Source organism: Armigeres subalbatus, chromosome 3 (genome assembly GCF_024139115.2).
Source record: "Armigeres subalbatus isolate Guangzhou_Male chromosome 3, GZ_Asu_2, whole genome shotgun sequence".
Classification (NCBI taxonomy): Eukaryota; Metazoa; Arthropoda; class Insecta; order Diptera; family Culicidae; genus Armigeres; species Armigeres subalbatus.
In genome coordinates, this window is record NC_085141.1 from 196,519,004 (window position 1) to 196,526,378 (window position 7,375).

Here is a 7,375-nt window from a genome sequence, read left to right on the forward strand (position 1 = left end):
ATCAATCAACGAACAATGAAGCAACCATCCAATCAACCATTCTACCAACTAACAAATCAAGCAGCAATCAACCAACCCATCAACCAAACAACTAACCAATCAAGAAACCTAGCAAACAACATATTAACCAATCAACCAAGAAACCAACAAAACAACTAATCAACTAAACAGCCGACCAACAATCAATCAACCAGTTAATCAACCAACCAACAATGAAGCAACCAACCAACTATAAACCATTCAACAGTTCTACCAACTAACAAATCAAGCAGCAACCAACCAATCAATCATTCTACCAACTAACAAATCAAGCAACCAACCAATAATCAGGCAACCAACCAACTAATCTACCAATCAAGTAATCAACAAAACAACTAATCAACCCATCAAGCAACCGACCAACAATCAACCAACCAACTAATCAACCAATCAACCAATCAGGCAACCAATCAACTGAATAATTAACTAGTCAACGATTCCAGCAACCAACCAATCAAGCAATCAACTAATCAGCCATTCAAGCAACCAACAAAACAACTAATCAACTAACCAGCCGACCAACCAATCAATCAACCAGTCAAACAACCAATCAACCAAATAACCTCTCCCTCTCCCCCACGGACAACTTAGGCATTGCCTTGCGCCATTCGTGCACATGAGGAAACTTGCCTCTGTCTATCGAACACTCTTCGAGCACATTCAACACATCCACGTCCTGCTTGCTTGGTTCCTGCCCTCAATAAATAATTTGTAACGTTTCTTTGTGCCATCACTTCTATCGCTCCCACTTCCACTACTTCTAAAATCATCCCCACGTTATTCCACATCAAGGAACTGGTCTTCGTCCGCACTCAGCATCGCTTTGTCCTCACCTGAACGTAACAATGTGGTTAAATTGAATTCGTTTGATTTGTTCGAGAAAAACAAAGGACTCGATGGAGGTGTCTAATAAGCCACGTTTGAGTCATCCAAATTGGAATCGCTCTCTAGTTCGGAATCACTGCAACTAAAATACACGTCTTCTTCCTCGCCGGACAGCTCCCCGAACGCCGTGACGGTTGGATTCCGATACATATCGAAATTCCCCAACTGCGTCCCTATAGCAGCTCGACCCAGACAGGAAACCGTTTACTCAGAGCCGTGGCTGAACTGCTGCTGTTACTGATACCCCTCGATGCTGTACCGCCAACTTCCGTTGCTCGCGCCGTTTGGTTGAGCACTTGGCGTGAACCCCGTTGAACCGGTAGTTGCAACAGTGCACCAGCGGATCTTCACGCCACGGCCGACTGCTACATGCTTCTGTTTCTGTGAGAAACGGGAGACGATTCCTGTCTGGATCGGATGTGCCCGCTGTAGGGATCGTAAAGAATTATAAAATGAATAAGAAGTATAAATATATATATAGAAGAAAAATATAAAAATATTATAGAAGTATAAATAATAACCTGGCTGTTGGCGGCCATAAGTTCGTCCTTCTTGTGGATGTAGAAATCAAGGAAGTTTTGCAAACAAATCAGACTGTCGTGCAGACCAGCCGAATTCAACTCTCGACTTTTGTCCAGCAGAACTTTTAGACGATGGATCACACTCCGCGATGTCTCGCTGTTCCTCGATGTTGATCACCGCTACCTGGGCATAGCGCAAGTGCACCTTGCTGGAATCTATCGACCCGAACGCGGCATCCTTTCGGTAGTTGTCGGCCATGGTACCTTCCGAACGCATTCCACTACCGCCTGCTGGAAAAACCCACTTAAATCCAGCATAATGGTGCTGTTGCTGCTTTCGTCCAGGTTCTTGACGTTTTGGCAAACACCTGCAGCGAATTATGCGTAATTAACAGGTACGGATTGCTGATTTTTTAGCGGATGAGTTCCGGTGTTGACGACGTCTGATTGCCTAAACGTTTCCGTTTCCTAAACGTTTTATCTGAAACAAACTTAACCAACCGACCGGACTCCACTGCTGGTCGATCGTTGATGTCCTTTCCGTTGGGAGCTGAGGAATTTCACCGTTTCGGTGGCACCGGTGGCACAGTCTGATTTCTTTTTGACAGATGATGCACGAGTACACTGAAACAAATTAGAGCGGGATTGAACAGGCGAGATTTGAAATGATTCAAAAGATTCAGAAAAATTTACAAAAAATACAAAATGATAAAAAATTAATCAAAAGATTCAAGTGTCTAACCCCCTGCTAGAGTTCGTTATTCATCATCTTACCTTATGTGTTATCTGCGCCCTCATCCGCAACTCAGGCGATTCCTCCTCGGACCACCACGATTATCAGATGGTCTACCTTCCCAAGCAACCAGAAGTTCGGATAAGAAGGGCTGTTTTGGCTTAATCAGCTCTCATTTTAAGTAATTTTTTGTATGTAACGGAACTTTAAGTGAACTTTAAAGTTCCGTTAAGGATGCATGGAACTTGATGTGAACCATAGTGAACCAATTAGTTCGGTTAAGAGTAAATTTAAGTAAAATCTGAACTTCTGGTTGCTTGGGTTCAGTCCCTCCTCGGTGAGGTTTTGACATGTTCGTTTCAACAATTCTGTCGAAAAATCGCTTGGCGGGAATGAGTAGAGCACACCGGTTGCTTCCGTTTCCTTATTGAGTAAGGATATAACGCCGGCCGCTTCTTTCTGCTTCAAGTAGGACACGAGATTACGCAGTGGACGCGTCTGAACGCTGGCATCATCCGACGATGCTACCGATGACGTCGATCCCGGCAGGCCGAGGAAGATTGCGTGCGACGATGACGTCGATATGCGCTACTGCACATCTTCCAACTTGGGTTGATCGAGGCGTAGTCGCTGAGTAATACGAAGGTGGTGTTTACCTTCCTCGTCCTTCATCAGGCTGTCCACTATTTCGTTGTTTCCGTCCGTTAGGTGCAACTTGGTGGGGAATAGTGAACTCTTCAAAATCAGCGCCCCTTGCCAGAATGTGGTAGATTTCCGTGCGACTTCTGGTAACGTTCTTGCATTCGATAACATGCCATTCCTATGAGAAGACGAATCAGAATCCGAATCAGCCGGACTGCGTCGCCTCGGTGAACGGGAGCGAGATCTATCGATTCCTGGTTCACGTGATCCAGAACGACGGCGTGAATCATATTCGCCATCGGCTCCTGATCGACGCCATTCATCATTGTCCCCGTGGTGCGGTGGGCCATCACTATGAAAACTGCCACGGAAACCACCACGCCCGCGGAATCCTCCTCTGCCGCGGAACGGTCTTCCACCATAGCCGTACAATTAATTTTCCTCGTATGATGCACCACCTTCCGGATATTCGTAGTCGGGGCGCGACGATACTCACCGCCTTCCTCAAAACATCCACTGCGCTTTGAGAACGATGGTGTTGTTCCGTTGTCAGCAAAATCGATACGAATGCGACGATCCGGTGCCCCTAACGGGAATCCACGCATTTCCTTCACAGCAGCCGTAGCAGCATCAATAGAATCGTACAGAATGTAGGCCTGGGTGTCCCTTTGTTATATTCGATCTTTTGATGGCACCAAAACGGTCGAACTCACGCTTCAACTGAGTAACGAAACGAACAAACAACAAACGAACCGAAACGACGTCACAACCCGCTCGGAAAGATCTTCTAGAAATCTACCGCGATATCTCTGAGACAAAAAAATGAGTCTCCTAGATATTTTCCTTCGATGTCTAGAACCTGTCACACCTCAAATCCGCCTCAAATGCAACAACCGTTTCTACCAGGATGAATGAATGAACAAACCGCTGGATGAATTAACAAACCGGTTAGAACCGATTGAATTTGACAGATGTGATCTAGTAGATATTACTTCGTTGTCTCCTAGACTCAAGTACCACGAGTCTTCTAGATATCTCCTAGATGTTAGTACCCCCATTGCTTCTTCTTTTTTCTTCTGTTATTGCGTTCTTCTTTCATTTTGTTTACATTTTCAATAACAAATTTTTGAATTTGAATAAGAGTAAAACAAAATTGCTTCTTTATTAAATTCTTAACAAAAAAATATCGACAATTAATGAATCCATGCGCGCAAGAGAAAAAAGCATATAGCTAAACTTATATGGAATCAATATCTTCTGGAAATATTTCTTAAAAAACATCACAGTGACTCTATCTTGGTGCCCGAAGAATACATGGGGGACACTGAATTTTTGAAAATCTTACGCTAATTCCAGGAAGAATCTTTAACGCATTTGCATAGGAATACTACTGGATTCTCGAAAAATCTGGATTATCTGGTCAATTACAAAAGCTCAGAAGGAATCCTTGCTGGATTGAAATTTCTGTTTCATTTGAGATTTCCAATACTATGTAGGTAGATACTCTAGAAAATCTCATTTACAAAGGAGTTACTAATGTACGCACTGGATTTCCGAGAGATTCTCGAAGAAATCAGCGCTTTTTTCCAGAGAAAATCCCTTTTGTAGATGTGAAGGAATTCCCCAAAAGAATATGCCCTTGAATTCGTAATAGAGCTAAATTATCGAAGGAGTGGCTTCTTGATTCGCGAAAAAAATTGCACTGGATTTCCCTAATAATTCAAAACCGATCCCCGTACATAACAATTCCTACTGGATTCCCGAAAAAAAAGGGAAATCTCTATTGGATTACCAAAAGGTATCCCTAGAGCAGTGGTCCCCAGCATGCTTACTATCAAGGGCCGCATAGCAATTTTGAACTGATGAAGCGGGCCGCACTACATTTGCAACATTTGTTTTGAATGCTTAATCAAAATGATTTTTAATAGGTATCTATTTCACATTTGAATAAAATTTGTTGCGATGATAATTTTTCAAATAACATACGCCGTAGTTAATTTTTATTTGATACTAACAGATGCTTTTGTGGTAGCGGACTTAACTCGAGGAAAATCTTTTCGCAACAACACGTTATCAGTACAGTCTGCAGAATATATATAAGGCTATTTTTCCAAATTATCATATGTCGTCCGATTCTAAGAATTTGTGTTGAACAATCATTGTTCACTACAAAACAGTAACGATTCATTAACCTCATTTTATCGGTTCAAGGACTTCAAATATACAAAACTCTAATAATTTTATTTCCTATTTGGGCAATCGAAATATTGAAATCTCCCAATTCTGTGTCATTGAACAGATAAAAAGTGAGATTTCGAGACTCTACTTATCATAACTCGTTGTGTCAAGTATCGACCATTGTCTTTTCGATGGTGAACCAGGTGAACTTGTCAGCAGTTTTGAATATAAATCAAATTAATCTAAATTCCACACTATTTACCATGTTTCCAGATTTTCGATCAATTGAATTTTACTGAAAACTTTTATTCATCAATTAATCGGAGCATGGACAAAATCTTGACTTTGTTAAATATTTTAGGTAGCTTAATGTATGTTGATATTCAGATTTTTTTCAAGAGTTAAAAATAAAGCAATTTAAATTTTGCCAAATCCTAACTTGTATTGAAATTTTCCCCATTTTAAAGCAGTGTATAACAACATTATTTTGACCACATGGTGCTTTAACATCGTAATAATGTGAACTTGACAGATTCCCTGAGTATAACAAAAAACTGGGCATGATGAAAAGCATTTCTTGTCATCTAATGCTTATCAAAGGGCCACATGTAATGTATATTCTGAAATGCTTCGCGGGCCGCAGCAAAAGGCTTCGAGGGCCGCATGCGGCCCGCGGGCCGCACTTTGGGGATCACTGCCCTAGAGTATTCCACAAGAAATATTAACGTGTTTCCCGAAAAATCGTTCCTTTATCGTAACCTTGATTCCTCAACAAATCGCTTGGTACCCGATAGAATTCAAATATCCAAATGATTCCAAAATATATACAAGCAACATTCTCGAAGGAATCCAAAAGGATTCCATATGGAATCAACACTTTGATACCTGAATGATTCCGCACTAGATTTCTGATGAAACTCTGAATTTCCGGGATCAATTCAACCAGAATGCTATTAAGAATGGTCACAATATTATCGATGAAATCATCATCAGATTCTGGAAGTAATCTACATTGAAATCTAAGGAAACAAAAAAAGATTTTTTGTCTTTTTCTTCTTCTTCTTATTGGCATTACATCCCCACACTGGGACAGAGCTGCCTCGCAGCTTAGTGTTCATTAAGCACTTCCACAGTTATTAACTGCGAGGTTTTTAAGCCAGGTTACCATTTTTGCTTTCGTATATCATGAGGCTAGAGCGATGATACTTTTATACCCAGGGAAGTCGAGACAATTTCCAATCCTAAAATTGCTAAAACCGGCACCGGGAATCGAACCCAGCCACCCTCAGCATGGTTCTGCTTTGTAGCCGCGCGTCTTACCATGCCGTACTTAATTGCAAAATGAACCCTGAAAGAATCCGAAAGCATTTCCAGAATAATCCTAAAAGGATTCCAAATGGAATTCAGAAAACATTCTAGGAGAACTCCCAAAAATTATACCATAAGCAATTTTGAAATTATTCTAGGAAGAATCTTGAAAGAATGCCAGATGAAATCCCGAAGGGATTCTAAACGTAACCTCGAAAAAATTTACGAGCGACATCTTGAAAGCATTCTAAAAGAAATTCAGAGAACACAAGGGAGAATGACCTGGAAGAAAGGATTTCAGAAGGAATCCTAATAAAGTTCCAGAAGAAATTCCAAAAAGATATCAAGAAAAAATCTTTCTAAAATGCCAGAAAAATATCGAAATTGATCCAGATGCAATTATCAAAAAAAATAAACCTTGAAAGTATTCTAGATGGTATTTCGATTGGATACCGAAAGGACTTTTAAACCGATGCCATACGAAATTAACAGCAGGATGCCAGACATAATTAATCAATGAGCACACGGCGTAGATGTATCAGATGTCCTATCCCACCAATAAGGAGGATGACAGCGATTCGGGGCGACCAGTAAAAAATGCCGAATCATAACGGCCATTTTTTGGTTGATGTAATGGAACTCCAGTCATCGATTTTTGCGGTTCTGGCAATGGCATCCGTGGTACACACAGAAACTACTGTGGTTTCAAATTATAGAGAAGTATTGCCAGCACGCCATGTATTGACAGTTGATCGTCGGATGGCCGTGTGAGCCTTCAACACCACCAGGAATTTGAAGCAGATTCGCATCCGCTCGGGCGGTAACACATGGTCCGGACCACGATGGGTAATTTGAACCACCAGATCGATTCATTTTTGCTGGATTTTTTATTGGTTATTGAACCTGGAATTAAAAGGGAGAAGAAGATTATTAGGTATTAGGCGGCTCATTTGAATCTACCAACCATGGTGATCTCCGATACAGCAATTGCTACCGTCGTGTTCACTAACTGCTTATATGTAAATGCGTCTATCCAGCATCATCCCGTCGTTCCAGAAGTGTTCGAAGA

General features: G+C 41.3%; 1 long non-coding RNA gene and 1 pseudogene across 1 annotated transcript; both read right to left on the reverse strand.

The window, feature by feature from the left end:
* Nucleotides 1–961: 961 nt before the first annotated feature.
* Nucleotides 962–2,317, reverse strand: LOC134224716 (uncharacterized). The gene is made up of 3 exons (XR_009983034.1): nt 2,220–2,317; nt 1,446–2,069; nt 962–1,350 (listed from the first exon to the last, which is right to left on the reverse strand). It is a non-coding gene; the product is annotated as an uncharacterized LOC134224716 (long non-coding RNA).
* Nucleotides 2,318–2,484: 167 nt separating this feature from the next.
* On the reverse strand, nt 2,485–3,878 carry LOC134222216 (RNA-binding protein spenito-like; annotated as a pseudogene).
* Between the last annotated feature and the right edge of the window lie 3,497 nt (nt 3,879–7,375).